The sequence below is a fragment of the Rana temporaria genome, chromosome 4, assembly GCF_905171775.1.
Source record: "Rana temporaria chromosome 4, aRanTem1.1, whole genome shotgun sequence".
NCBI classification, from domain to species: Eukaryota; Metazoa; Chordata; class Amphibia; order Anura; family Ranidae; genus Rana; species Rana temporaria.
Window position 1 is genome coordinate 36,878,428 of NC_053492.1, and position 27,415 is coordinate 36,905,842.

Below are 27,415 nucleotides of genomic sequence, written 5' to 3' on the forward strand. Positions count from 1 at the left end.
AATACAGTATACAGGTCTTTTTTTTTTTCTGCCGTACATACAGATAAAGTGTGATTTTTCTCTCCGGGTTCTGATTCCCGCGGGACTGGGCGTTCCTATCCCTGGGTTAGATGATTGACGTCTGGTGAAAACGTTCCCATGTCGCACAAGGCGCGTCACCAGTTTTCCGTAAATAGCCGAGCTGCGAGTCGGCGCTATACATCGCCTGCGCAGTCAGCTCTACACGGCAGGCGCCGTATAGCGCCGACTCGCAGCTCGGCTATTTACGGAAAACTGGTGACGTGCCTTGTGCGACATGGGAACTTTTTCACAACACGTCAATCATCTAACCCAGGGATAGGAGCGCCCAGTCCCGCTGGAATCAGAACCCGGAAGCCGGGGAGAAAATCACACTATATCGGTATGTACGGCGAAAAAAAAAAAAGACCTGCATACTGTAAATGTCGTTCGTATGCTGGATGTAATGTTAGAATTTTTTTTTAGGGTGAACCCCCGCTTTTTAAGTAGCGCCATGCTAACCAGGCTCCGCTTGCCCATCGGCGGGCCCGGGACAGTAATGGCGGGTATAGGGGAATGAGAAGAGCGGATACACGTCCGCTTTCCTCCCCTTCTTGCAGTGACCTGGAAAGCGACGTCTCTGAAGTCACTTCCAGGTCACGTTCTCGGTGTCCCCGTCTCGTTTTACAGAAAAGGATGCTCTGCAGTGCAATCTGCATTGCAAAACATTCAGTGAAATACAGGGGAGACATGCAGGGTCTTTTAGACCTCGCATATCTAAAAAAAAATCACCTAAAAATCATCACATAGGGGACGGTTTTCTATGTTGGTTATAAAATTATGCAAACAGGTAATCTTTCTCCTTTATTGATGTGCGCTCATGAGGCAGCACTGATGGGCACTGATAGGTTGCACTGATGAGGCTGCATTCAGCTTTCAGTGCTGTCCCACTTTGAATGACAATTGCACGGTCATGCTACACTGTACCCATATATGTGATTAATGTATACATCACCACCATACTAAAGTGAGTATGACTTTTTTTCTTGTTCTTGTTCTATTTTATTAAATATTATCAGAAAACATTGAAGAGAACATTTTTACATCATAACATTAAGATAATCTTATTACAGGAAAGTGTATCTCTAGTCGCATATGACATCATATACCGGTAATTGTTTAAATTAAGGCAGTTCAATGCAGTAAATTAATAGTTATCTATCTAAACAAGAATCTACCATTATATACACTACAGACCAAAAGTTTGGACACACCTTCTCAATCAAAGAGTTTTCTTTATTTTCATGACTATGAAAATTGTAGATTCACACGGAAGGCATCAAAACTATGAATTAACACATGTGGAATTATACATAACAAAAAAGTGTGAAACAACTGAAAATATATTTCATATTCTAGGTTCTTCCACCTTTTGCAGCAGACACATCTCTAGGACTGGTAAGAGGAGACTGTGTGAATCAGGCCTTCATGGTAGAATATCTGCTAGGAAACCACTGCTAAAGAAAGGCAACAAGCAGAAGAGACTTGTTTGGGCTAAAGAACACAAGGGATGGACATTAGACCAGTGGAAATCTGTGCTTTGGTCTGATGAGTCCAAACTTGAGATCTTTGGTTTCAACCCCCGTGTCTTTGTGCGACGCAGAAAAGGTGAACGGATGGACTCTACATGCCTGGTTCCCACCGTGAAGCATGGAGGAAGAGGTGTGATGGTGTGGGGGTGCTTTGCTGGTGACACTGTTGGGGATTTAATCAAAATTGAAGGCATACTGAACTAGCATGGCTACCACAGCATCTTGCAGCGGCATGCTATTCCATCCGGTTTGCGTTTAGTTGGACCATCATTTATTTTTCAACAGGACAATGACCCCAAACACACCTCCAGGCTGTGTAAGGGCTATTTGACCAAGAAGGAGAGTGATGGGGTGCTGTGCCAGGTGACTACCTCTTGAGAATGCCAAGAGTGTGCCAAGCAGTAATCAAAGCAAAAGGTGGCTACTATGAAGAACCTAGAATATGAAATATATTTTCAGTTGTTTCACACTTTTTTGTTATGTATAATTCCACATGTGTTACTTCATAGTTTTGATGCCTTCAGTGTGAATCTACAATTTTCATAGTCATGAAAATAAAGAAAACTCTTTGAATGAGAAGGTGTGTCCAAACTTTTGGTCTGTACTGTACTGTGTGTGTGTGTGTGTGTGTGTGTGTGTGTATGTATGTATATATATATATTTTTTATATATATATATATATATATATATATATATATATATATATATACACACACATTTATGTAGAGTCGCTAGTCTTTTCAATAGTGGAACATTATGGTTAATCTACAGCTGATTTGGGGCCTAACATCAGCATAATATTATGGTATGTCAACCAACTATAGTGGAGTTTACCTGAGTTAAAAAGGTAATATAACAAATAAGTAGGGAAAGGTGTTCACAAAAACACAGCACTAATATCTAGCGTTGGTGGTATAGTGGTGAGCATAGCTGCCTTCCAAGCAGTTGACCCGGGTTCGATTCCCGGCCAACGCAATTACATTTTTTTTCTTTATTGATGACATTTATATTCAAATGATGAAATCTATTACCCTTTCACACTGTGGTGTTTTTCAGGTGCTTTAGCTCTAAAATAGCGCTTGAAAAATTCCTCATCTGCAGTCCCAGTGTGAAAGCCCAAGTGCTTTCATATTGGGGCAGTGTGCTTGCAAGATGTTCGAAAATAATATTTGGGGTGGTTTGTGAGCGGTGTAAGCACCGCTCCTACAATGCCCCTGCCCATTGGAATTCAGCGGCACTATACGGGCGCTTCTGACCCTTTTTAACCCCTTCTAGGGTGTTAAAAGCGCCCACTTAAGCCCGACTAGCAGTACAACACCGCTAACAATAGTGGCGCTTTACCGCTGATGCCCCAGTGTGAAAGGGCTCTTAACCACTTGTCGACCACTTTACGAACTTATACGTCGTCAGAATGGCACATGTGGGCAAAGCAACGTACCTGTACGTTGCTTTGAAAATCCAGCCGCGCAGGCACGCGCGCAAGCTCCGTGACCGTGCCTGTGGACCCAATGTCTGCCGGTGTCCAGCGATTGTGTCATGGAGCTGCAGAAAGGGGGATGCCTATGTAAACAAGGCATTTCCCTGTTCTGCCTTGTGACAGGACACTGATCTATTGCTCCCTGTCATCAGGAGCAGTGATTAATGTTGTGTCACTGGTAGCCCAGCCCCCTTGCAGTTAGAACCACTCCCTAGGACACACTTAACCCCTTCCTCGCCCCCTAATGGTTAACCCCTTTCCCTGCCAGTGTCATTCATATAGTAATCAGTGAATTTTATAGCACTGATCGCTGTATAAATGACAATGTTCCCAAAATAGTGTCAAAAGTGTCCGATGTGTCCGCCATAATGTCGCAGTCACGATAAAAAAATAAATTGCAGATCGCCGCCATTACTAGTAAAAAAAAATATTAGTAAAAATGCCATAAAACTATTCCCTATTTTGTAGACGCTATAACCAGGGGCTTCAGGAGGGGGTGGCTAGGGGGGGCTGAAGCACCAATGTGACCTGAAAAGCCCAGAGTCTATGGAATGTTGCATTTCATTGTTAGCCCTGATCGCCGGCCGCCAGCTCCAATCTGGTCACGAGTGAGGCCGAAAGTGGCCGAGTACCATAGCGGCCAAAAGTGGCCGAGTGCACCCGAAATTGTCCGAGTGCGGCCGAGTGCCACAGGTCCCGCCTTCTGGAGCCTGCAGCACCAAAGCTAGGACCGCAGGACGTGTGATGTGACGACGGTGACGTCCATCTTAGCCTGCAGGCTCCAGAGGGTGGGAAAGGCTAAATCCCCACTCGGATGGGCAGCTCTCCTCTCCTCCTCAGCTCGGCTCCTCTCCAATGCTGACGATTGATTGACTGACTACCTGCACACCATGGCTGACTGAGGTAGGTCAGACACACATTGTATGTATGTCATTGTCAGTAGGTCACAGTGTGTGTAGGTCAGGCAGGTCACTGGTCAGTGTGTGTAGGTCAGGCAGGTCACTGGTCAGTGTGTGTAGGTCAGGCAGGTCACTGGTCAGTGTGTGTAGGTAAGGAAGGTCAGTGGTCAGTGTACGTAGGTCAGTGGTCAGTGTATGTAGGTCAGGCAGGTCACTGTACGTAGGCCAGGCAGGTCAGTGTGTGTAGGTCAGGCAGGTCAGTGGTCAGTGTATGTAGGTCAGGCAGGTCAGTTTACGTAGGTCAGGCAGGTCACTGGTCAGTGTACATAGGTCGGGCAGGTCACTGGTCAGTGTATGTAGGTCAGGCAGGTCAGCGTGTGTAGGTCAGGCAGGTCAGTGTACATAGTTCTAGCAGGTCAGTGGTCTGTGTAAGTAGGTCAGGTAGGTCACTGGTCAGTGTGTGTAGGTCAGGCAGGTCACTGGTTAGTGTGTGTAGGTCAGGCAGGTCACTGGTCAGTGTATGTAGGTCAGTGGTCAGTGTACGTAGGTCAGGCAGGTCAGTGTATGTAGGTCAGGCAGGTCACTGGTCAGTGTACATTGGTCAGGCAGGTCACTGGTCAGTGTGTAAACAAGAAGCTGGTTCCAGATTAAAAAACGCCGCCGCGCCAACCCAGAACCCGGAACTTTAAGAAGGCACCAGGTGACCCTGCCCTCTCCCACTGTTCTTGCCGCGGAAATGACGCACGCCGACCCGGAAATTCTGCCACTTCCTGCATGCACAGGACACGGCCGAGGGCTCTCCTTGGCCACCAGAGTAATGGCAGCTACCCGGTCCCACCATCACCGTGCGATGCGGAAGTCCAGCGGTACACACAGCACTCCGCCCTCTGCAAAGACAAAAACCGGACCGCATTTCCAAGCCGTACAGGCTCTCCCCGAGCACAGAAGGGGGAGAAGGAGGCCACGGGACCATTCCACTAGGAGGCAAGTGGGAGAATCACACTCCTTTAGAAAAAAATGTGAGAACCTTTCGTCTCCCAGGATAAGCCCTGAGAGATCATGGCTCCCACCAGAGGTGTTCCTCTGGCTGGAGGAAACACAAAAAACTGATGGAAGCAAAGTGGAGGCCTCCTATTAAAGACTTAATTGATGAGGTGTTTCCTGTGGGAGGAGGAGCCATGATCTCTCAGGTGCTGTCCTGAAAGCTGTTTTGGAAATATAGCTTTTTTAAAAAATTGGCGCTGTTTTTTTGTTTATAGCGCAAAAAATAAAAACCGCAGAGGTCAATTTTTTTTGGGAGCCACGTCGCACAACCGCGCAATTGTCAGTTAAAGTAACGCAGTGTGCTCTGGTCTTTGGCCAGCCAAATGGTCTGGGGCTTTAATGGTTAAGATAAAAAACAAAATATAGAAGAAATAGTGCAGCGCAAAATATAAATTCAAATGCAGAAATTCCAAAATAAATAATGCTGAATATTAAATAATAAACCAACATAAGTCCAAAATTGTGTAACAACAAATTCCAGAAATCTTCACCGGTGACTTTTAACTTCAAAATATAAGTGATCCCTCCACCATTAAGAATGGCTACTCTCACCTTAAGGTATGGACTCCTGTGTTACCAGGCAGTCATACGAGCAAAGATCAAAACGTAAGATGCACCAATTGACAAGATGTATTAAATTCCTCAGGGGTCAGCAACATAAGGACCATGAATGAGAAAAAAAGATCTAAGTGCTCTCTGTATGGTAAAGCTAAAATGTATTAAAAAGGTAATACATGCTACTCACATTAGCCATAAAGAAAACAGCAGCATATACAGACAAACAGCGTGTGTTTGTTTCCAAAGGATGGCAGCGAGCGACGTCCAAACAGGCTCCTCCCCATACGCGTTACGTTATCACGGACTTCCTCAGTGGGGCGGGGAAGATAAAGATAAAAAACACCAGTACATTCACATCCCACAAATTCTTAGTTTTCTATCCATGTACTAGATTAGGGGTGGGCGCATTGATTAGGGGGGCAGCGCCCCTGTGCCCCATATGGATGAGTCGCCACTGGCAATATGAACATAACCATGACTATGCATTACATTATATTCTCATACAAAGGGTGTAACAGCACATTTATTACCTGTTGATTCTGCCAGTAGGTCCTTTATTCTTCCTCTTTCTGTAACAGAAGTGACAATCACTGGGCTCGGTTTACTCCACAGTTAACCTTGTCTACACACCAAATAGCTGCTACCATTTGTTTTTTTTAAAAGGAAACACACACTGTTCTGAATATCTGCTATAACAATTTTGACTGCTAAGAGACATCTGTAAAACACTGTATATTTATTTAATTGATCTAGACCAGTGGTTCTCAACCTAGGGGTCGAATGATGATTTGCCAGGGGTCACCAAATCCTGGGCTGTCTCCCAGACTTTTTGCAGCTGCCCAGCAGAGCTGAACCTGGAGCCTGTGGCTGCCCAGCTGGGGTGTTCCTGCAGCCAGGCGCCCACTCAGCCTCTTTGCAGCCGCCCATTCAGTTCACGGCATGACCGGGGGACAGAGACTAGAGGTTAGCTCACTGGTGAGGAATCTGAAGTGGGAGGGGCTGGAGGAGACCCTATCTCCTGATTTCGACATAGGTGTCACTGCTATGAGACACCACAAAGCCAGAGACTCAGAGAAGCCGGAGACACAGTGAGTAACACTACCTGTGATTATAGTTGCCATTAAAAGTCCCCACTACGGTTCTCAGATCAGCAGATGACTTTGATCAAGAGCACCTAAGTTGGCTGATCAGAACTCCCCACAGCATTGCCACGAATCCCAACTCCCCGCCAGCTTTGCCACTCATCCCATTCCCCCCACTCCCCACCAAGGAGTAAGAGAAGGAATACAATAGAGGATACATTGAAGGGAGAGGAAAAGAGGGGGAGGAACAAAGAAAAAAGGAAAGAAAGAATAAGAGAAAGAACAAGAATAAGGGCTAGAGAGAGGGATGGGGGGAAAAACTAAAAATTAGGATAGAGAAAGAAAGGAAAACAAAGAGAAAGAGCGGTACATCCTACAATTTACCATAAGGGGTTTCATTACTGTATGAGTGGAAGGGACTCGGGGAGCGCTAAATGTCCATTAGGGGTGCAAATTTCTTGTCTTGCCTTGGGTGCTGACAACCCACGCTACGAAAATATTTTTACTGTTAGGGGTCCCCACAACTTAGGTAATTTTATCAAGGGATCAAGGCACTAGCAAGGCTGAGAACCACTGATCTAGACCCTGTTCATAATCTTATAGAAGTTTCCATAGTCCCCCTAAGCCAGTGGTTCTCAACCTATTAGTGCCGTGACCCCTGGATAAAATTTCCCAAGTTGTGGGGACCCCTAACAGTAAAATTATTTTCATAGCGTGGGTTGTTAGCACCCACGGTAAGACAAGAAATTTGCGCCCCTAACCCACGGAAATTTAGCGCTCCCGGAGTCCCCTCCACTCGTACCGTATTAAAACCCCTTATGGTCAGGGCTGGACTGGGACAAAAATTTGGCCCTGGACTTCATCCAGACTGGCCCACTTTGACAGGTCTCTCCCATGGCGGCCAGACAACTCCTGCCCCCCCCCCCCCCCCCTTCGGCCACCCAAGCCCCCTCTCCTCCTTCACTAGCCATTCTACTTTATTAGAGTAGAATGGCTGGTACTGGTACTCTTATAGGCAGTACCAGTGGGGAAGCTAGACATTATTTCACACGGGACAAAGAATCAGTTCGGTGCCCACCCCTTATGGGACAAGATTAGGCAGAAGTGAGAAACTCACCCAGGCCATAGCTGTTGAGTCAGCTGTCTGTCCCCTCCCCCATACTCCTCTGTTGTCCCCCCTGCTCCTCCTCCTGCTTCTCTGCTCCCCCAGTTGAGCGCTGCGGGGAGGGACAGAAGGTGAGCGCTGCGGGAAGGGAGTGACAGAGGAGCGGAGGGGGGCGGCGGTCTGCTATCACTGAAGCCGGCCCACTGAGCCATCGGCCCACCGGGAAACTCCCTGTGATCCCAATGGTCAGTCCATCCCTGCTTATGGTACATTTTAGGATGTACCACTCTTTCTCTTTGTTCTCCTCTTTTTCCCTTTTATCTCTCTCTATCCTAATTTCTTTTGAATAGAGAGAGCAGACTGCGCAAAGGACAAAACAATAACAAAGCTGCTGAACACTGAGGGTCAATAAGTCCTTGGTCAGAGTATGTAAAAAAAGCAGTGCAGCGCTACTAACAAAATGATGAAAGTCCAAAAAACAAAAATGGAAGCCCCCCGCACGCGTATCGTCCCAAGGTACAGGACTGCTGACGAAGTCCTGTACCTTGGGACGATACGCGTGCGGGGGGCTTCCATTTTTGATGTCAGGACAGCCACCTACTTGGTATTTTATCGATATATGCTCATATTCTATGCACTAGGATATAGTGCCTCTTTTGTGAGTACTTTTATTTTAAATAAATTTATTGCATTTTGGTTACTATACAGAGATCACTATGTGTCTACTTTATACTTTTTCATGCCATTCAACTACATGAGAATATACCAGATGACCATCCGCCACTGAAAGTCGGTTTGGAGAAAAGGATCGACCGAGGAGGCACCGTTATCATCTTATAATACCCCCTTATTAGAGGGACAGCGCATTTGACCTGCTGCTCACCCACAGGTCCATCTGCTAAGGTGAGCGGTTTGTACTTCCATCTAAGGATACTTGACTGTTTTATAAGGAGTCTTCATCCGATCACCTTATTGAGGTTCCAGAAGTCACCCTTATCCTCTCTTGATTTTGATTAATTATTTGTTTTTTGGACTTTCATCATTTTGTTAGTAGCGCTGCACTGCTTTTTTTACATATCCTAATTTCTTGTTTTTTTTTCCCCATCCTTCTCTCTAGCCGTCTTTCTTGTTTTTTCTCTTTTTTGTTTCTCTCCCTTTTTCTTTCTTCCGTCCCCTCTTTTCCAACTACTATTACAATGTTGAATATCGTTGAAACTCCCAACGATTGCACCAAAAGACTGTACATTGGGACATGGCCCTAGGCCCAGTTTAGCGTACAATGGCTAAAAGAAGTAATGCAAAGTGAACCTAGGTAGCCAGTTATTCAGTCACTATTGCTACTGTATACATTGTTAGGATGACTGAAATAAGTGACTTTTGCAATGTACAATGACTATGTTTGTTTGTTAAAGAGTTTCTTCTCCTTGTAACTTGTTCTCTTCACTATGCTTGTACAATTCTTTATCAACTCAATAAAGATACTTTGACAAGGAAATATAACACTGTTCTCTTAAAGAGACGGAGCAGGAGCACACAAAACTTTTTATGTGGTCCTCGTTAGTATAGTGGTCAGTATCCCCGCCTGTCACGCGGGAGACCGGGCTTCAATTCCCCGACGGGGAGGCTATTTTTTTTTTGCACAGGCTGCCTTCTTGAGTTACAGACCTGGAAAAAGGATTAGCAATTCAAAGTCGTAGAAAGCAGAAACGTCAAGGGTCTGTGGCTAAAATTATAAGGCAATATAGTTGCTGGTTGGGGTGCTATAGGGCAGGTTGGGGTGGTATAGGACAGGTTAGGATGGCATGTGGAAGGTTAGGTTGGTATATGGAAGCTTAGGGTGGTATAGAATCAGGTTAGGGTGATATAGGAGCAGGTTGGGGTGGTATAGGGAAGGTAGAGGCAGGTTGGGCTGGTGTAGGGGCAGGTTGGGGTGGGGGCAGGTTGGAATGGTATATAGAGGTAGGTTGGGGTGGTATATAGAGGCAGGTTGGGATGGTAAATAATCTTCCATCTTTGAATTTTTACCTATAGTTATTGTACATATCTCCTAAACATGCACCATTTAGGAGATATTTACTGTACATGCAGGCAGTGACAAAACTGGCGCATGCATAGAAAGGAAAAAAAAGGTCAAAGGTTTACAACCGCTCTAAGAAAGCTTCATTGTCATTTTCTTTCAACAATCAATATTATTTTGATCCTTTGTCGTGGGCCCTTTAAACTGCCTTGGGCCAATGCCTACCCTGCTTATTTGGTAATCCAGCACTGGGCTTGACATGTTTGGTATGTATTTACTCGATGTAAGCCAAGCTTAAACGTTTTACAAAAAAAATGGTTGGTTTGAGCTAAGATTCATTTTAGAAGGCTCTGGCAGATTTGCCTTTCCAGGGCGGGAGGCTATTTGGTGCCTCCTTGGACGACATCATAAAGAATACCACAGGGGTAAGAGTATGCTCCTCCCCCAGTCCAGAAAAGGAAAAGAGCCACGCTACAGGCCGGGACCCTCTTTTCCCACGCAAAAGCGGTATTTTCGTCTGTCAGGTCCCACAGGTAGGCATCCTCAGACCGACAAAGGGCCTGCTGGGGGACAGTTTGCCCTTTGCCCCGCCCAACTCTCGGGTGGGGGGACGTCTGCATGAGTTTGCGGCTCGGTGGACCTCCCTGATTTCTGACCAGTGGGTCTGCGAAATGTTTTCATCAGACAGTTTATTTCTCATCCACCAAACAGATTCTTTCCCTCAAGCCTTCCTCTCCTTCCAGCTCGTCGGGATGCCCTATTTGGGGGCAGTGGGTGGGGGGGTGGGGGGGTCGGAGCCTGTACCCAGCTGTGCTGACATGGAGCCGTCAGGAAAGTAAACTTACACCTTTAAATTTTTACCTATAGGTAATAAAATATGGCTTACCTATTGGTAGTGTAAATATCTCCTAAATTACAAAAAAACTGTGTAATATATTGTTGGTATGAGCTAAGATTCATTTTAGTGTATATTTCCTAAAAATATGTGTTTGATAAATAGCTGTGCAGATATTGTGCGAAATAAAAAATTGAAACTGCTACCACTTTATTCTCTAGGGTCTCTGCTTTCAGAAAATAGATGATATTTTTTTGAAAATTAACTGTAATTTCTTGAAATATAACACTGTTCTCTTAACGAGATGGAGTGGGAGGAGCACACAAAACTGTTTATGTGTTCCTCGTTAGTATAGTGGTCAGTATCCCCGCCTGTCACGCGGGAGACCGGGGTTCAATTCCCCGACGGGGAGGCTAATTTTTTTTCCACAGGCTGCCTTCTTGAGTTACAGACTTGGAAAAGGGATTAGAAATTCAAAGTCGTAGAAAGCAGAAATGTCAAGGGTCTGTGGCTAAAATTATAAGGCAATATAGTTGCTGGTTGGGGTGCTATAGGACAGGTTAGGGTGGTATAGGGCAGGTTGGGGTGGTATAGGACAGGTTAGGATGGCATGTGGAAGGTTAGGTTGGTATATGGAAGCTTAGGGTGGTATAGAATCAGGTTAGGATGGTATAGGGCAGGTTAGGGTGATATAGGAGCAGGTTGGGGTGGTATAGGGAAGGTAGAGGGAGGTTGGGGTGGTAGAGGAGCAGGTTGGGCTGATATATAATGGCAGGTTGGGGTGGTATATAGAGGTAGGTTGGGGTGGTATATAGAGGCAGGTTGGGATGGTAAATAATCTTCCATCTTTGAATTTTTACCTATAGTTATTGTACATATCTCCTAAACATGCACCATTTAGGAGATATTTACTGTACATGCAGGCAGTGACAAAACTGGCGCATGCATAGAAAGGAAAAAAAAAGGTCAAAGGTTGACAACCGCCCTAAGAAAGCTTCATTGTCATTTTCTTTCAACAATCAATATTATTTTGATCCTTTGTCGTGGGCCCTTTAAACTGCCTTGGGCCAATTTCTACCCTGCTTATTTGGTAATCCAGCACTGGGCTTGACATGTTTGGTATGTATTCACTCGATGTAAGCCAAGCTTAAACATTTTACCAAAAAAAATGGTTGGTTTGAGCTAAGATTCATTTTAGAAGGCTCTGGCAGATTTGCCTTTCCAGGGCGGGAGGCTATTTGGTGCCTCCTTGGACGACATCATAAAGGATGCCACGGGGGTAAGAGCATGCTCCTCCCCCAGTCCAGAAAAGGAAAAGAGCCACGCTAAAGGCCGGGACCCTCTTTTCCCACGCAAAAGCGGTATTTTCGTCTGTCAGGTCCCACAGGCATCCTCAGACCGACAAAGGGCCTGCTGGGGAACAAAAACGTCCCTGGGTTCGCAAGCCAAACAAGCCTGCGAACAAATCTGTGACAGCATGAAGGTTTGCCCCGCCCAACTCTCGGGTGGGGGGACGTCTGCATGAGTTTGCGGCTCGGTGGACCTCCCTGATTTCTGACCAGTGGGTCTGCGAAATGGTTTCATCAGGGTACAAGACAGTTTATTTCTCGTCCACCAAACAGATCCTTTCCCTCAAGCCTTCCTCTCCTTCCAGCTCGTCGGGATGCCCTATTTGGGGGCAGTGGGTGGGGGGGGGGGTTTGGGGGTCGGAGCCTATACCCAGCTGTGCTGACATGGAGCCGTCAGGAAAGTAAACTTACACCTTTAAATTTTTACCTATAGGTAATAAAATATGGCTTACCTATTGGTAGTGTAAATATCTCCTAAATTACAAAAAAATTGTGTAATATATTGTTGGTATGAGCTAAGATTCATTTTAGTGTATATTTCCTAAAAATATGTGTTTGATAAATAGCTGTGCGGATATTGTGCGAAATAAAAAATTGAAACTGCTCCACTTTATTCTCTAGGGTCTCTGCTTTCAGAAAATAGATGATATTTTTTTGAAAATCAACTGTAATTTCTTGAAATATAACACTGTTTTCTTAAAGAGACGGAGCAGGAGCACACAAAACTGTTTATGTGATCCTCGTTAGTATAGTGGTCAGTATCCCCGCCTGTCACGCGGGAGACCGGGGTTCAATTCCCCGACGGGGAGGCTATTTTTTTTTTGCACAGGCTGCCTTCTTGAGTTACACACCTGGAAAAGGGATTAGAAATTCCAAGTCGTATAAAGCAGAAACGTCAAGGGTCTGTGGCTAAAATTATAAGGCAATATAGTTGCTGGTTGGGGTGCTATAGGGCAGGTTGGGGTGGTATAGGACAGGTTAGGATGGCATGTGGAAGGTTAGGTTGGTATATGGAAGCTTAGGGTGGTATAGAATCAGGTTAGGATGGTATAGGGCAGGTTAGGGTGATATAGGAGCAGGTTGGGGTGGTATAGGGAAGGTAGAGGGAGGTTGGGGTGGTAGAGGAGCAGGTTGGGCTGATATATAATGGCAGGTTGGGGTGGTATATAGAGGTAGGTTGGGGTGGTATATAGAGGAAGGTTGGGATGGTAAATAATCTTCCATCTTTGAATTTTTACCTATAGTTATTGTACATATCTCCTAAACATGCACCATTTAGGAGATATTTACTGTACATGCAGGCAGTGACAAAACTGGCGCATGCATAGAAAGAAAAAAAAAAGGTCAAAGGTTGACAACCGCTCTAAGAAAGCTTCATTGTCATTTTCTTTCAACAATCAATATTATTTTGATCCTTTGTCGTGGGCCCTTTAAACTGCCTTGGGCCAATGCCTACCCTGCTTATTTGGTAATCCAGCACTGGGCTTGACATGTTTGGTATGTATTTACTCGATGTAAGCTAAGCTTAAACATTTTACAAAAAAAATGGTTGGTTTGAGCTAAGATTCATTTTAGAAGGCTATACCCAGCTGTGCTGACATGGAGCCGTCAGGAAAGTAAACTTCCACCTTTAAATTTTTACCTATAGGTAATAAAATATGGCTTACCTATTGGTAGTGTAAATATCTCCTAAATTACAAAAGAATGGTGTAATATATTGTTGGTATGAGCTAAGATTCATTTTAGTGTATATTTCCTAAAAATATGTATTTGATAAATAGCTGTGCAGATATTGTGCGAAATGAAAAATTGAAACTGCTACCACTTTATTCTCTAGGGCAGTGGTTCTCAACCTATTAGTGCCGTGACCCCTGGATAAAATTTCCCAAGTTGTGGGGACCCCTAACAGTAAAATTATTTTCGTAGTGTGGGTTGTCAGCACCCACGGCAAGACAAGTAATTTGCGCCCCTAACCCACGGAAATTTAGCGCTCCCTGAGTCCCCTCCTCTTGTACCGTACTAAAACCCCTTATGGTACATTTTAGGATGTACCACTCTTTCTCTTTGTTCTCCTCTTTTTCCCTTTTATCTCTTGCTATCCTAATTTCTTGTTTTATTCCCCCATCCTTCTCTCTAGCCGTCTTTCTTGTTTTTTCTCTTTTTTTTTTCTCTCCCTTTTTCTTTCTTCCGCCCTCTCTTTTCCTCTTCCTTCCATGTATTCTCTATTTTAATTCCTTCTCTTACTCCTTGGTGGAGGGGGAATGGGATGAGTGGCAATGCTGAGGGGAGTTCTGATCAGCCAACTTGGGTGCTCTTGATTAAGGTCATCTGCTGATCTGAGAACTGTAGTGGGGACTTTTAATGGCAACTATAATCACAGGTAGTGTTACTCATTGTATCTCTGACTTTGTGGTGTCTCATAGCAGTGACACCTATGCTGAAATCAGGAGATAGGGTCTCCTCCAGCCCCTCCCACCTCACAATCCTCGCCAGTCAGCGGACCTCTACTCTAGTCTCCGCCCCCCAGCTATGCCGTGAACTGAATGGGCGGCTGCGAAGAGGCTGAGTGGGCGGCCGTGTGCTCCAGGAACAGCCCAGCTGGGTGGTCACCGGCTCCAGAGACAGCCCTGCTGAGGAGCCGCAAGGAGGCTGGGAGAGCAGTGCGGGCTTCAGGAACAGCCCAGCATTTGGTGACCCCTGGCAAATCATCATTTGACCCCCAAGGGGGTCCCGACCCCCAGGTTGAGAACCACTGCCCTAAGCACATAAGAGCAAGAGGTTCCATGGTGTAATGGTTAGCACTCTGGACTCTGAATCCAGCGATCCGAGTTCAAATCTCGGTGGGACCTTATTTTTATTTAATTTTTTATAAATCTTTTTATTTTTTTGTAATTAAACAAACAACACAGCACAGCCAAAACCTGGCTTTAGTACCACAGAGAGGGTCCACGCAGGGGTCCCTAAGAAGTAGTAAATCACATAGGAATGTCAGACATGTTAGATGTACAATAAGCAACCAACATCAAATAGCCAGTAGGGCCTATACTTCAGGGTTGAACCAACACGAAGATCGCTCAGGAAACCTTATACTATGAAGAGCTAATTACTTGGATCTGCAAGGGAGGACGTCAAGTGTCCGAGGAGCAACTTAGTCAGCCGCAGCTGTAGAGGTTTCAGCCAACCACACTCTGTCATACTTTTTTGGGCAACCTCTATGTATATAGGTGTCTTTGTATAAGGGTATCACAATATTTACAAGCGTTTTCCATAAATCAATAGACGGGGAGCATATCGCTTCCAGCATAGAACGATGGATTTCCTGGCATAGAATAGTAAGAGACCCAACAAGGTCCTCTCAGCCACCCTGGGCACCAGTTCCTCCACCAACCCAAGCAGGCACACTCTTGAGAGATTAACCACTTGCTTACTTGGCACTTAAACCCCCCTCCTGCCCAGACCAATTTTCAGCTTTCAGTGCTGATGCATTTTGAATGACAATTGCGCGGTCATACAACACTGTACCCAAATGTACCCTCTGCGGTTTAAAATTTTTGTTAAAAAATTAAAAAGACAGAATTTTTTAACAAAATCATTATTTTTTTATATTTTGTTATAAAATTTTGCAAACAGGTAATTTGTCTCTAATGAGGCTGCACTGATGGGCTGTACTGATGTTCATCGATGGGCTGCACTAATGAGCACCGATAAGGCGGCACTGGTGGACACTGATAGGCATCACTGGTGGGCACTGATAAGCGGCACTGGTGGGCACTGAGAGGTGACACTGAGAGGTGGCACTGAAGGGCATTGATAGGTGGCACTGGTGGGCACTGAGAAGTGGCACTAATAGGTGGCACTGATAGGTGGCAGTGATGGGCACTGATAGGTGGCAGTGATGGGCACTGATGGGTGGCAGTGATGGGCACTGATCGGCACTGGCAGGTTACACTGATAGGCAGCACTGCTAGGTGGCACTGATGAGGCACTGATAGGTGGCACTTGTGGCCATTGATAGGTGGCATTGTGGACACTGGCAGTGGCACCGGCAGGGGGTACAGATTGGCACAGATGAGGCAGATGTGTCTCCTTCCTCTTCGGGACAGATGTCCCTTGCACATGAGCGGGTGATCGCCTTTTTTTTCTCCTCACACTGTCAGCGTGAGGAGAAGAAAACGATTACCGATCTTTGTTTATATCACGTAATCAGCTGTCATTGGCTGACAGCTGATTACGTGGTAAGGGGCCGGGATCTGTGATCACCCGTGTCTCAGTGAGTGAGTGAGAAATTATATAGCGTAACACATGCGAACTGAATCGCCTCAGTGACTCGGGTGATCACAGCGCGAAGGGGAAGAAGTCTATTGACGGCCTCCCGGCAATTGGGGTCCACGATGTGGCCGTCATTTGGCATTAGCGCGGACCCCTGGTGGTTAAGTAGTTTATTCAATTTAACAACAACACTCTCTTGTTTTTATTTTTCCATTGAAAGCTTTGTGCATATTACTGAAGACAACGGTTTTCTGATGTGGAATCCAAAGAAAAACAAAAAGTAAGACATGTAGGTTGCTGTGGTTGAGTGGAAAATATTTTTTAGTATGTTTGGGATCACGCCTCACCGTCTTTTTTGTGAACCTCTTGCAAAATTTGTTACACGGACATCCTGTCTGTAATAACAGAAGCCATGGCTGTGAAGGTTCCAAATTTAGCGTGCAATTTATAACTCTGAATGTCTGACAGCTTCTGGTGGAATAGTTAGGAAAATACGACTCTAATTTTAGAAATGCATGCAGCTTGCATTTGGAGAGTGTTAACGGACCACTGCACTATGCCTAAATGTAAAATAGAGGAAAAGGTTTGAAAGATTAATCTATTGATCTCTCAAAAAATGAAATGGTGTACTTACTCACAACACCCTCCCCACCCTTCTGGGCCCGGTCCCTGGGATCTTATATGATACTCATCTTCTGACCCTCTTTCCAGTTGGTATAATGGTCTGGCAATTTAAAGTGGTTGTAAACCCTTACAGACCACTCAGATCTACCTGTAGGTGCAAAAAATATCTCCTAAACCTACACAGTTTAGGAGATATTTGCAAAAGAAATGCGCCTTAGACAATGGCGCGCAGGCGCACTGAGCGTGACGTTATTAATGGCGATCATGCCATTAGTGGCGGCACCAGCGCACATGCGCGGGAGTGATGTCATCACAGCTCCAGTCAGTCACAGTGCCAGAGCCGCGATACGAGGAAGACACTCGGGGAATGGATTCAGAGAGAAACCTCTGCCACAGGCCCTCCTGATTGTGGTTACGGAAATAAACCTCCTTGATAGAATTACGCCTGGATCACCTTCAATTTACTTTCAAGTACCGAATGACAGGTGACCAGCCTCCCAGTGTCCAGATACCTCGATCCCCTGTGGTTTGTCGAGACCCTATTGGATCGCCAGCCTCTCATTGGCTCTCCTCAGATGGACTCCCCACCGAACAGCTATACCGCTTGCGATCTTCAGGAATGGGAACCCAGTCAACCACTGGGCTCCCTGCCACAGCTCAATTGTTCCGGACCAACATGGTCCCGGAAACAGGAACACCGCGTGGCATGCCCCCCCCCAGGAGGCCATAACGTCGGGGTGCGGTGGTGCAGACACCCTAAAGGTGGATGCCACATTCCGAGAAGAAGACCCAGAACTAATGGCATCTGCCCCATAAATACCCTCCCCCAGCATGCACAGCGAGGCCCAACCCTCCTGATTGGCTGCTGGGGAAGAGCACCCAAGCCTTGACTCCACTGCTGCCACCTACTGTCCTTGGGTGGGAAGAGCACCCCAATAAGCCCACAGCACAGTCAAGCTGAGACAGAGACCCAAGTTTGAACACATTAACTAGATTAGAGTTCAATTAACACTCTGATCTCCCTCTAAATTTAAATAGCACCAGTACTTTGAAGTAACCAAGCGCTACATAACATTTAAAGACATATCACAAAACATGTGAAACATGACAGTCCCACTGTGAGCTCAATCAGTACTGTATACATAGAAAGAGGTGATGAGAGCACTGGCAGGTAGAAGGTCTTGGAAGGTGTGGAGAGGGTATTTAGAGTAACAGAACACAGTGGACTAGGAGCTGGGTTACATATGTTATCCAGATCATGCTGCAAGACAAAACGTAGCGAGGCGACGCTCTGACGTCACCGCGCTTTGTGATCTGACCCGGAAGATACGGGCTGTTTGTTTTGAGAGCCGGCCGGCTTATTTTTACTGGATGCTTTATATCTGCTGATTTGATGTAAGTGCAACTCCTTTTATTATCGATTAAGCCTGAGGATTTTACACTATGTAAGTCCCTTCTTCCTTTCCATATACAATTTGTGTTGGCATACTGAGTGAGACCATCCATTACCCCGATCGTCCTGGGCTGGAAACACGTTCCGAGGATACTATTGTGCACACTGTATTTGATCTCCTATAATTTAGAGATCATTTAATTTCGGTAAGAGGCGGTGTGTGATCTTTGTGGAAGTGCCTTTCTCATGACTTGTTTCCCTTGGATGTTTTGGTGACCATTCACACTGGGGAGGCCATTTTTTATCAACTTTCTTTCCTATTTGGTGGACTTTTTATTGGATCACGGTTCAGTCGTGATTGTACACTGATTCTTTACATATTCACTGTTTATGAATTTTTTATATGTACTCAATGCACTATATTTTGATTCTTAATACTGTTTAGTTTATTTACTCACAGTCACTATATTAATTTGTTCAACTTTTTGGTGTGGTTTTAGCACATAGCGCCAACAGGCTAAATTAGCGCAACTTTTTTCTGTTCATTACAGCATAAGACGTGCTTGATCTCACTTACATACTTCTGGCAAGGTGGATACGTATCTTGAAAATTATGAACAACTTAGGATAAAAAAAAGTGTGTGTGTGTGCCTTTAAGACATGTAGCGTTGGTGGTATAGTGGTGAGCATAGCTGCCTTCCAAGCAGTTGACCCGGGTTCGATTCCCGGCCAACGCAAAGTATTTTTTTTTCTTTCTTTACTGATAACATTTTATAGTACATTTTCAAACAGTTAAATCTCTATGGGCTCTTTCGGACTGTTCAGGTCCGCCTGTAAAACCTGAATGGACACTCCATGTACCTCTATGGAGCGACGGATGTCAGTGCTGACATGTCCACTGACATCCGATCTGTTCCAATCCGCTAAATCCAGACAGATTGAAGCCATGTTTTCCATCCGTCGGATCGCATGAAAATGGACAAGCGGATTCGTTTTCATCCAATCCCCCATAGAGGAGAGTGGGGCACTGACAGGTCCGTCCCTGCACAGTGAGCAAAGATGGACCTGTCATCTGCCAGCTCAGCAGGGATCAACAGATCAATCCCTGCTGAGCAAAACATACATCAATGTGTCAAAGGGGCCTAAAAGTTATCAATATTTTGCAACAGTGTCGTTTAATACATAGATATTTATAATAACTTAAAGATGGAGGTCCAGCTGTAATTTTTTTTTTAAAAGTCAGCAGCTACAAACACTGTAGCTGCTGACTTTTAAGAAAAGCACACTTACCTGTCCAGGGTGCCCGCGATGTCGGCCGCCCGAGGCCGATTCATTGATAGGATCGGGTCCCGGCACCGCCATTCGAAGTAAGGGAAACAGGCAGTGGAGCCTTGCGCAAGTTACGCGTCGTTTTGTGAATGGTCGGCTGTCTTCTGGGACACACACAGGTCCCTGAAGATAGAGCGCCCAAATGTCCCAGAAGACAAACCAAGGAGAAGAATGAAGACTGCCGTGGAATAGGAAGTGGCAGATTAGGACGATCTGCCTAGTAACAGCCATTTCTGATAAGTATAAAAGTATTTTATTCACATTTTTTGGAGCCTTTTTTCTCAAAAAATATTTTTCTTTTTAGGGTGGACCTCCGCTTTAACTGTGTAAGCAGTGACATCTAGCAACCATTCAGCTCCTTCGATAGCTCAGTTGGTAGAGCGGAGGACTGTAGAGGAAAATCACACAGGAATCCTTAGGTCGCTGGTTCAATTCCGGCTCGAAGGACATTTTCATTATCCCAACTGGAAACCAGTATGATTTTCTCCATGTTCACTTGTTGCATTTTGATACATAATATTGGTAAACCATGATTACCTGAATAAATAAATATCAAGCAAAAAACTAGTGAAAGAAATAGTATTATTCTGCCACCCAACTAGTGTATGACACTACATGAAAAAATGGAATATAGAGGATGCTGATAATAAAGATTTTAATCCGCTTTAATATAGGCTTACCCATAGGTAAAAGGTACATGGTTTACAACCACTTTAAGGTAAAAAAACACTGAGACTTTACAACCCCTGTAAACATTCAATTACCAATGCAACAAATATAAGCAATGTAGTGACACCACACCAATAAGTCCATAAAATATCCACGCCACCTAAAAGTCCATAAGCCACTTTCAGTTTGTGGATTCACTCCACACCATATAGTGACACCCAGTGAGCCATGAAGATGCTAAACACCCACCAGACCACCAGTGACACTTTGTTTAAAGGGGTCAATAAGCTCTTGATAATCATTTCTCAGCCAAGAACACCCAACTTAGGCTGGTGGAACACTTCTCTTTCAATTGATTACTCACATATAGCAAAGGCAGCACAAAGAGAAAATGATACTCATAGTATCAGCAGTAAGTTTATTTCATAATTAGGGACTAAACCAATAAAACAAGTGATTGGCCTCTTACATAAAAAGTGCCGATCGGCACCAATATAGCCTGCAATTGTAAAGGGAACTTACACTGCCACTCCGCCATAACCAGGAGCCAGCATGCGTTCCAATTACTGAAAGTCACATGGCTGGAAATTGCATGTCGGAAGCTCTGCCTTATGCGTTTCGTCACAATTACATGTTCTGCTTCCTGTAGACGTCATTGTGTGCCAGCCAATGAGTGTCCACCAGCACCCGCTGATAGGCGAGGAGAGACACAGAGCAGAGCTCTGTTTATCCACTTGACCACTGGGCCTATTTTGGCACTTCTCTCCTTCATGTAAAAATCACACTTTTTTTGCTAGAAAATGAATCAGAACCCCCAAACATTATATATATATTTTTTAGCAGACACCCTAGGGAATAAAATGGCAGTCATTTCAACTTTTTTTCTCACACGGAATTTGCGCAATCATTTTTCAAACGCCTTTTTTTGGGGGGGAAAAAAACGGTTTCATGAATTAAAAAAAATAACAAAACAGTGAAGTTTGGCCTTTTTTTTTAATAATGTGAAAGATGATGTTACGCCGAGTAAATAGATACCTAACATGTCACGCTTTAAAATTGCGCACACATGGAATGGCGCCAAACTTCGGTACTTAAAATTCTCTATAGGCAACGCTTAATTTTTTTTTTACAGGTTACTATTTTTGAGTTACAGAGGAGGTCTAGAGCTAGAATTGTTGCACACGATCGAACACACGCGACGATACCTCACAGGTGGGGTTCGAACGGCGTTTACATATATGGGCGGGACTTGCATGCGTGTTCGCTTCTGCGCGCGAGCTACTGAGGACAGGGGCGTTTTAAAAAAAAAATTTAGATTTATTTTATTTTTATTTTAGTTCATTTTTTATTTTTTTTACACTTTTTTTTTTTATCACTTTTATTTCTTTTACAAGGAATGTAAACATCCCTTGTAATAGGAAATAGTGTGACAGGTCCTCTTTATGGAGAGATGTGGGGTCAATAAGACCCCACATCTCTCCTCCAGGCTTACAAGCATGAGATTGTGAAAAAAAATTCACCGATCTCATGCTGACAGCCGCGATTGCGGCTTTGTTTACTTCCGGGTACCGGGCGTGACGTCATAACGTCGCGCCCGGGCCTCCGACGGTCATAGAGATGACTGGTGACCATCTGGTCACCAGTCATCTCTATGCTTCCCAGCAAGCGCCGGCCGATTCGCTCTCTGGGCCCCGATGGCACGGGAGAGCCCGGAGAAGCACCGGATGGCGGTGAGAGGGGGGACGTCCCCTCCCGCTGCCTATAAGAACGATCAAGTGGTGGAACTGCCGCTTTGATCATTCTTATCGTGCAGAGAATCGGTGGCTGAAGACTGATATCTGAATGATGCCTGTAGCTGCAGGTATCATTCAGATATCACCGCACAATGTCGAGGATGTCATCCTCGGTTGTTAAGTGGTTAAGTAAACAAAGCAGTTCTCTGTTCTGTCAGCGGGGATGTGTTTAATTTTGTTTCCCTGAAAAGCAATAATAAAATCTACCACATCCATTAGTAAAAACAGCACACAGTAAACACACAAACACTGGTTAGGCACACAGTTAACCCTTTGATCACCCTGGGTGTTTAACCCCTTCCCAGCCAATGTCATTAGTACAGTGCATATTTTTAGCAATGATCACTGTATTAGCGTCACTGGTTCGCACAAAGTGTGAAAAGTGTCAGACTGTTCACCTCAATATCACAGTCCCACTGATCGCCGCCATTACAGTTACATTATTGCAGTCTGTCAATAGTGTTAACACAGTTTTATTACCTGTTAATTGTGCCAATAGGTCCTTTATTATTCCTCTTTCTGTAACAGAAATGACCATCATTGGGGTCGGTTTACACCACAGTTAAACCTGTATAAACACCAAATAGTTGTCAACATTTATTTTTTCTAAATGAAACTAGCTCTGTTCTGAATATCTGCTGTTATATTGTGAACACTAAGAAACACCTGTAATACACCATATAATTACGTTATTTGCATACAGTCCCTCCGCAACCTCATAGAAGTCCCCATAGTCCCCCTGACTGCTAACAAGTGAAGGGTTCCATGGTGTAATGGTTAGCACTCTGGACTCTGAATCCAGCGATCCGAGTTCAAATCTCGGTGGGACCTTATTTTACATCAACTCTCTTGTTATTCTTACGTTAAAAGCTTTGCGCTTATTACTAAAGATATTCTAATGTGAAATCCAAAGTAAGACATGCACCAACTTGTTTGGTTGCTGTGGCCGAGTGGATAATATGTAAGTAAACCCTAAATATGTTTTTGGGGTATATACACAAAGTGAGTACACCCCTCACATTTTTGAAAATATTTTATCCTATCTTTTCATGTGACAACACTGAAAAAACGACACTTTGCTGCAATGTAAAGTAGTGAGTGTACAGCTTGTATAACAGTGTACATTTGCTGTCCCCTCAAAATAACTCAACACACAGCCAATAATGTCTAAACCGCTGGTAACAAGAGTGAGTACACCCCTAGTGAAAATGTCCAAATTGGGCCCAAAGTGTCAATATTTTGTGTGGCCACCTTTATTTTCCAGCACTGCCTTAACCCTCTTGGGCATGGAGTTCACCAGAGCTTCACAGGTTGCCACTGGAGTCCTCTTCCCCTCCTCCATTATGACATCACAGAGCTGGTGGATGTTGGAGACCTTGCGCTCCTCCACCTTCTGTTTGAGGATGTCCCACAGATGCTCAATGGGGTTTAGGTCTGGAGACATGCTTGGCCAGTCCATCACCTTTACCCTCAGCTTCTTTAGATGAGGGTTTATTGATATCCCTATTGTAAGTAAATCCAACCAATATTCGAAGAATTGTTTTTTTGTTTATTTGTGAGTTGTAAGAGCTAAAGGCATTTTAGTTTGGTTTGTTGCTCAGTGCAGTGTTGGAACGTTAGTACTAATAGAGTTGTGTATTGTGTGGATTGTATGGTTGTGAAATGGAACTTGTGTATACATATATTAAAAAATACGCCTCTGCCAGTTATCATTCATGTGCAGATGAACCTCTTACTCTTAGAAGCCAATGTAATGTACTATTGTCTCAGTGTCAGTAACATAATAGCAGATTGTTGAGTAAACTGCTACAAAAGAAAGAGAACAAAGAGAGGTGGGCAAATTAAATTTTAGTGTTGCTCAGAATTAACCACTTAAGACCCGGACCAATATGCAGGTAAAGGACCAGGCCCTTTTTTGCGTTTCGGTACTGCGTTGCTTTAACTGACAATTGCGCGGTCGTGCGGCATGGCTCCCAAACAAAATTGGTGTCCTTTTTCTCCCACAAATAGAGCTTTCTTTTGGTGGTATTTAATCACCTCTGCGGTTTTTATTTTTTGCGCTATAAACAAAAATAGAGCGACCATTTTGAAAAAAATTCAATATTTTTTACTTTTTGCTAAAATAAATATCCCCCAAAAATATATACCAAAAACTTTTTTTTCCTTAGTTTAGGCCGATACGAATTCTTCGACCTATTTTTGGTAAAAAAAAAATCGCAATAAGCGTTTATCGATTGGTTTGCGCAAAATTTATAGCGTTTACAAAATAGGGGATAGTTTTATTGCATTTTTATTAATAATTTTTTTTTACTACTAATGGCGGTGATCAGCGATTTTTTTCGTGACTGCGACATTATGGCGGACACTTCGGACAATTTTGACACATTTTTGGGACCATTGTCATTTTCACAGCAAAAAGTGCTATAAAAATGCATTGTTTACTGTGAAAATGACAATTGCAGTTTAGGAGTTAACCACTAGGGGGCGCTGAAGGGGTTAAGTGTGACCTAACTGTAGGGGGGCGGGGCTGGACGTGTGAGATCATTGATCGCCTTTCCCTATATCAGGGAACAGATGATCAATAACAGCGCCACTGTGAAGAACGGGGAAGGTGTGTTTACACACACCTCTCCCTGTTCTTCAGCTCCTATGTCACAAAGTACTTGTGCAGCGGTCTTTCAAATGCAATTTTTGGGGAATTTTTTTTTGAGGAAAAAAATGTAAAATTAGCCCAATTTGTTTGTACAATGTGAAAGATGATATTACGCTGAGTAATTAGATACCAAACATGTCACACTTTGAAATTGTGCACACTAGTGGAATGGCGACAAAATACGGTACATAAAAATCTCCATAGGCGATGCTTTAAAAAATGTTTACGGTTACCAGGTTAGAGTTACAGAGAAGAATTATTGCTCTCGCTCTGACGATCGCGGTGATACCTCACATGTGTGATTTGAACACCGTTTACATATGCAAGCGTGACTTTCGTATGCATTTTCTTTGTTGCGCAAGCTCCCGGGGAAAGGGGCTCTTTAATTTTTATTTTACATTGTGTTTTTACAAAAAAAAAAAATGTGATCACTTTTATTGCTGTAACAAGGAATGTAAACACAATTTATGGAGGGATTGAAGGTCTAAAAGACCTCCGCAGCCTCCTTTGAATTTCATTGAATTTCATTTCAATTGAAAGTATTCAGATCGCTAAAAACTGTGATTCTGAATACTGTATTTTTTTTGTTGTGATGTCGCTTCCGTGTTTATATGCAAGAGAATGAAACAAAGCTGTTTCCAGCTTTGTGCCAGTCTGTCTCCAGGCGTCAGAAGTGGCGCATCGTGGATCGGGTCTCCCGGTGGGACGGGAGGCCTGGTAAGAGTGGAGGAAGGGAGCGGGAGATGCATATATGTGTACGCTTGGCGCCAAAGGAATATTGAGATGGATGAATTGCGGGCTACTACATGCAATTTGTCAGAAAGAAACAGTGAGCTCCAAGAACAGCTTCAGAGGTGCAGCATTGCCTGTGACATGAAGAGCAAACTTTTAGGCCCCATACACACGGGAGGATTTATCCGCGGATACGGTCCAGCGGACCGTTTCCACGGATAAATCCTCTCGAGGATTTCCGCGGATTTCCATCCGATGGAGTGTACTCACCATCGAATTGAAATCCGTGCCGAAATCCTCTGGCGATGACGTGTCGCGCCGTCACCGCGATTATGACGCGGCGACGTGCGCGACGCTGTCATATAAGGAATTCCACGCATGCGTCGAATCATTACGACGCATGCGGGGGATCCCTTCGGACGGATGGATCCGGTGAGTCTGTACAGACCAGCGGATCCATCCGTTGGGATGGATTCCAGCGGATAGATTTGATAGCATGTCATCAAATATTTATCCGCTGGAAATCCATCCCAGGGGATAAATATCAGCGGAAACAGATCCGCTGGAGTGTACACACCATAGGATCTATCCGCTGAAACCCATTCGCTGGGATTTTTCACCGGATGGATTCTATCGTGTGTATGGGGCCTAAGAGTCATCGCGAATAAAGTTGTCAGAGATGGAAGAGTTGGTTATGTCTTTAGAAAGAAAATGAACAAATGCAGACTCCCAGCTTCTTACTAAAGAGCAATGTATCGCTCAATGAGCACAATGGAACATGTCAATTGGCCAATATCTGCAGTCAATGAGGGGGAGGGCCGTGATGAAAGAAAGTCACCTATAGCTTCGAATCAGAATAACAGTTTGATTACAATCCAAGAGAGACTTATTTTGTGCCAGATTCTGGGTGAATATAATACCCTGGAATCACCAGTGAGTATGTCCAATAAATGTGAGGCTCTGTCTAGTGCTTAAAGTGGAGTTTCCATCCCAATTTTTTTTTCCATTATTGTGCTTATTAGACCTAAAAAATAAAAAAATAAAAAAAATGTACTCATCCGGAAATACCTGTTGCTATGCAGTCCCACGAAATCTGCCTTTGGAATCACCTAGGATTCTGACATCATATCCCTCTAATGCTCCTGGGAAATGTGTGTCATCATCTCCCAGGATGCAGTGCGCTACCCAATTATCACTCCCCATCCAAGACTTCCAGGAAGTAAGTGCTTGTGGGCTTCACAATGCCCACAAGCAAAATGACAACGGTGTGGACATAGTTTTATAAATCGTTTTTGAATAACTATGCGGAGCGGCGGCGAATTGTAAGATAGTAAGTGACTAGATTTATATTATAAAAACGCATGATGAAAGGACATACTTGAAAAAAAAATGCTAATTGTGGTTGGAACCCCGCTTTAAGTTCCATTTGAGTAATGGGGATGCATGCTCTCTTCTAAAAGCATGGTTACCGGGACATTTAGCAGGCCAGTTATCTGCACAGGTTAATGATAACTTAGCAGATGCAGAGGTGCGGAGGAAAGAGTTCAGCGTATTGTGGACAGTCGTGATAGCGGTATGAGTGATTTACAACAAATTACATTTAGGAGAGGAGATGATCCAATATTGTTCTGCAGTGAGTATCTTGCATTGTATAAGAACGTGTTCAACTGTCCTGACTTATTGGAGGATCATGCAAGTTTCATACTCATTCAATGGCCAATGAGTGTTATGTAAGCTATACCAATAGAATAACTCTGAGGAATGCTAGATCCTACCAAAATGTTGTCAATATCCTGCAAGACTTCTGTCTAGAGTCCAGTGATGGGGAGTACGGGTCAAAGGCAGATGTATCTGTAATAAGCCAAGGTACAGGAAGACAGAGGCCTAGATTCACGTAGGGCGGCTTTACGTTGTGCGGGCGTAGCGTATCTTATTTACGCTATGTAGCGCTGACATTCTTGTATATTGATGTGTGTTTGCATACTTTAATACAACGTC

At 44.3% G+C, this 27,415-nt stretch overlaps 8 non-coding genes across 8 annotated transcripts; all 8 read left to right on the forward strand.

Annotated features, from left to right (window-relative positions):
* Positions 1–2,492: 2,492 nt before the first annotated feature.
* On the forward strand, positions 2,493–2,564 carry TRNAG-UCC. The gene has a single exon. It is a non-coding gene; the product is annotated as a tRNA-Gly (tRNA).
* A 6,741-nt stretch (positions 2,565–9,305) lies between these two features.
* Positions 9,306–9,377, forward strand: TRNAD-GUC. Its single transcript has one exon. It is a non-coding gene; the product is annotated as a tRNA-Asp (tRNA).
* Positions 9,378–10,946: 1,569 nt separating this feature from the next.
* Positions 10,947–11,018, forward strand: TRNAD-GUC. The gene has a single exon. It is a non-coding gene; the product is annotated as a tRNA-Asp (tRNA).
* A 1,674-nt stretch (positions 11,019–12,692) lies between these two features.
* Positions 12,693–12,764, forward strand: TRNAD-GUC. The gene has a single exon. It is a non-coding gene; the product is annotated as a tRNA-Asp (tRNA).
* A 1,968-nt stretch (positions 12,765–14,732) lies between these two features.
* TRNAQ-CUG lies at positions 14,733–14,804 on the forward strand. The gene has a single exon. It is a non-coding gene; the product is annotated as a tRNA-Gln (tRNA).
* A 4,102-nt stretch (positions 14,805–18,906) lies between these two features.
* On the forward strand, positions 18,907–18,978 carry TRNAG-UCC. The gene has a single exon. It is a non-coding gene; the product is annotated as a tRNA-Gly (tRNA).
* Positions 18,979–19,927: 949 nt separating this feature from the next.
* TRNAY-GUA lies at positions 19,928–20,017 on the forward strand. Its single transcript is given in 2 exon segments — positions 19,928–19,964; positions 19,982–20,017. It is a non-coding gene; the product is annotated as a tRNA-Tyr (tRNA).
* Positions 20,018–22,791: 2,774 nt separating this feature from the next.
* On the forward strand, positions 22,792–22,863 carry TRNAQ-CUG. The gene has a single exon. It is a non-coding gene; the product is annotated as a tRNA-Gln (tRNA).
* Positions 22,864–27,415: the final 4,552 nt, after the last annotated feature.